Source organism: Pinus tabuliformis, chromosome 9 (assembly GCF_031772625.1).
Source record: "Pinus tabuliformis cultivar Carrire ecotype Pingquan chromosome 9, CPIR1, whole genome shotgun sequence".
Lineage (NCBI taxonomy): Eukaryota > Viridiplantae > Streptophyta > Pinopsida > Pinales > Pinaceae > Pinus > Pinus tabuliformis.
This window is the reverse complement of record NC_142307.1, coordinates 1,054,758,365-1,054,761,823: the sequence shown is the minus strand read 5'-3', so window position 1 is coordinate 1,054,761,823 and position 3,459 is coordinate 1,054,758,365. Positions and strand designations below refer to the sequence as shown.

Genomic DNA, 3,459 nt, shown 5'->3' with positions numbered 1-3,459 from the left:
AAAACAAGTTCCTAAGCACTATTTTGATCAACAAATGTAAATGAGACTAAATGATAATGAACTTGTCCTCCTTAGTTGAGACTAAACACAAGGTAATGGTACCCTCACCTGGATGCTATGCATCACCATGAAAACTTACCTTTATATGTACCCAAGTTCGTTGAAAACAGAAAACATTCATGTTGCAACATGAAATGCGTAGAATAAGGCATTACCTTGGTACCAAGACAGTAAAAGAAGCATCGGCTTTAGGAGGAGAGGCCATGCCAGCTTGAGATGAAGACAATGTTGTGGTTGCAGGTGCATGTGACGACCCAGAGGCAGAGCCGGTGGTCCTGGTGTTTTGGTTAACAGTACTAACGACAATAGGCTTCGTGGGATGCGGTAATGTCACAAAATCAGTGGAAAGCATCAAAGTGACTGTCGACATTGGTGGACGAAGTGATGAGTCCGCCTGTGTACACAAAAGACCAACGTGAATGCATCTCAACGCTTGCCCCTCATCGCAGGTTTCAATTATCAATGGGTCAATCATCTGCATAAGACTTCCTCGTTCGTATGATCTCCATGCCTATATGGTCATCACGGCCGACCGTCATTTTAATAAGATATTTATACGATGGAGGGAAGTTCGATTAACATCTTAATTGTTTAACTTTGATCATTTTTATTAATTTTTAAAAATATTCTAAAGTTTAAAATCAAAATACATTCATCTTAAAAACCTGTAATTCCAACGTAATCTACACTATCTAAACTGAAGAACGTAGAACGTAGTTTAGTTTATGTGAAGATGCTCAATGGGAACATATCTCACCCATCCTAAAAGAATCTGCATTTCAGCTGACAAATTGTAGTCCGTGTTCTTTCTTCCTGTGATAATTTCCAGGAGAAGAACGCCAAAGCTATAAACATCAGCTTTTACAGATAATTGCCCCTGCATAGCATACTCCGGTGCCATATACCCACTGCATATTGAAATTAAGTGTTAGATATAGTGAAGCAAAAACAAAGAATAAGGTACTAACCAGAATAAGCCATTTTAACTTTAAATTAATCATGGTTTAGTTTTTCATTTCTTGAACGTAAATCTTTTTCAATTTTTTAATTGAAGTAATATTTACACATTTCCTCTCCATTTAGAAAGAAAAACACACCTCTGAAAAGTAAAGCAAAAATGTAATCCTAATTGCTGGAAAGTAAAAATACTGCTAATACTCTAGAAACTAAATCAGAGTCATGTCACTTGACTGTGTGTGAGAGTGATCATGGTTTTGAATCCTTACTAAGTTCCAGCAACCCTTGTGCTGACGTGACTTTCATCCTCAGGAAAAAGTTTTGCTAAGCCGAAATCTGATATCTTAGGATTCAGTTTCTCGTCCTAACAAATATTGCTGGCTTTAATGTCCCGATGAATTATCCGCGGTTGAGAATCCTGGTGAAGATAGAGAAGCCCACGAGCTACCCCTTGTATGATAATGTAACGCTTCTGCCAATCAAGGTCGTTACGTTTGTTTGGATCTGTATGTTGAAACACGACAACTAATTGATGATCATGGCTGAGCTGGATCCGTTGAAATATAAGAGCTTTCTATCTCCATTATATAAGAGTTTAGTGACTCACCGAATAAAATCTTATCAAGGCTCATATTCGGTAAGTACTCGTAAACGAGCAACGTTTCTGAACTTCCTGAGCAACACCCGACTAACTTCACAAGATTACGATGTTGAATTTTGGCCACAAGCTTAACTTCATTCATAAATTCTTTTCTTCCTTGCATAGAATTTACGGAGAGCCTCTTCACAGCTATCTTTGTCCCATCATCAGTAGTTCCCTGAGCGAATCAATCAAAAAATCAGTATGAAAAATGAGTGATGCACTTTATCTTAATTGTCTCACTACTCTAGATTTATTTTCGTGACAGCAATGTACTTCCCAAAGGTCGAGCGTGCAGCGAGAGTATTCCGCGGATTCTATTTGCCAAAATTGAAAATTGTGGAGATTGCTATTCTCAATATTATTGATAGTTAAATATAGTAATAATATTATATTGTAAATATAAGTAATAAATGATTCTAGTGAAACTAGGTTAAATTGGATTGACTGAAACTGACTTGGGATACTGGATTAAGACACTGGAATAGAAGATTTTGACGGCTAACATGTTGGAATCAAATTCTCTTTAACCTAAATTTACCTTATATACGGAACCAAAACCTCCCTCTCCGTGCTTGTTATCACCATGAAAATTCTCCGTAGCAGCTAGCAATGTTTCCATCTTGTTTCATTGATTGGTGTGTCTTCCTCCACTTTCTTATGAAATATACAACCTGCAAAATCGGTAGGTGCGTCAGAAAATACTGGGGCAAAAATTGAGTGATGTCTATTTTGCCTCCCACTATCAATTGCCAGGTCTCTTGAACCATATCTGTAAAATTTGTGTCCCCAACATCAGACGAAGGGAGCAGAATGTTCCATATTGCATTGCAACTGTGATGATTCATCATATCTCATATTTTCACACCTAGATAAGAGAGATCCATTACATAGAACCAAGGCCGAGGCAACCCATCAATTTTATGTGTGTACACCTATGTAAGTAATTACATTACCTTCATTTCAACTCCAGTTATCAAGCACTACTAAGAGGGATCAAAATCTTTCCTAATAGAGTGGTCAAATCCCCATAGATATCAAGGTCCAAAAGGATAAGAGGTTTTGCAACGGAACAGAAGGGGTTTGACCTTGATAAATTAAAATTTGAAATAAATCGAAGTTAATTACAGTTTCTAGCTGAAACTTCAGATATAAAGTTTATTTTTATAGGAAACTAAAATAATTTTATGAAATTTACAATATATACTGAATATGTGCATGGCACACACCCACCTAAACTGAATTTGATGTTGAAATATTATTTTCAACTGTAGGGCCTGTCCTTTGCCATACTTCTGTAATGATGAATCAACAGTCACACCTCTACATTGATGAAACTGCCATTAAACAGCCGCAGCTCCAGTCTTTTCCTGAATCAGCTATTACACAACAATTTATTACTGAATGGTGGTCACTCACGGAATGATGGTAATTTATTGCTGTAGTCGGTAAATGTAGGTAGGATTTTTAATTTTATTTTATTTTAATTCACAGGTACAGTTTTGTTTTTACGGCAAAAGGAAAAGTGTGAAGTTTTAGTTTTCTGTTGAATCTGAAAAATGTAATGTAGACACAGCAGTGTGTTAGTTTTTTTCTGGAACAGAAACAGAGCTCTCTTTGTAATGCACAGCAGTGCAAAAGCTTTTTTTTATGTATGCATTAATGTGAATGTATGAATGTAATTTACACACAGCAGTGTAAAATGTTTCAAGGAAGAAACAGAGTGTTACATCAGCGTGTTACAACAGCGTTCTGAGCTGAAACAGAGTGTTACAGCAATATTAGTTCTGACTAGAAACAAA

General features: G+C 36.5%; 1 pseudogene; it reads right to left on the bottom strand.

Moving 5' to 3' along the window:
* Nucleotides 1-211: 211 nt before the first annotated feature.
* Nucleotides 212-2,279, bottom strand: LOC149152310 (cysteine-rich receptor-like protein kinase 10; annotated as a pseudogene).
* Nucleotides 2,280-3,459: the final 1,180 nt, after the last annotated feature.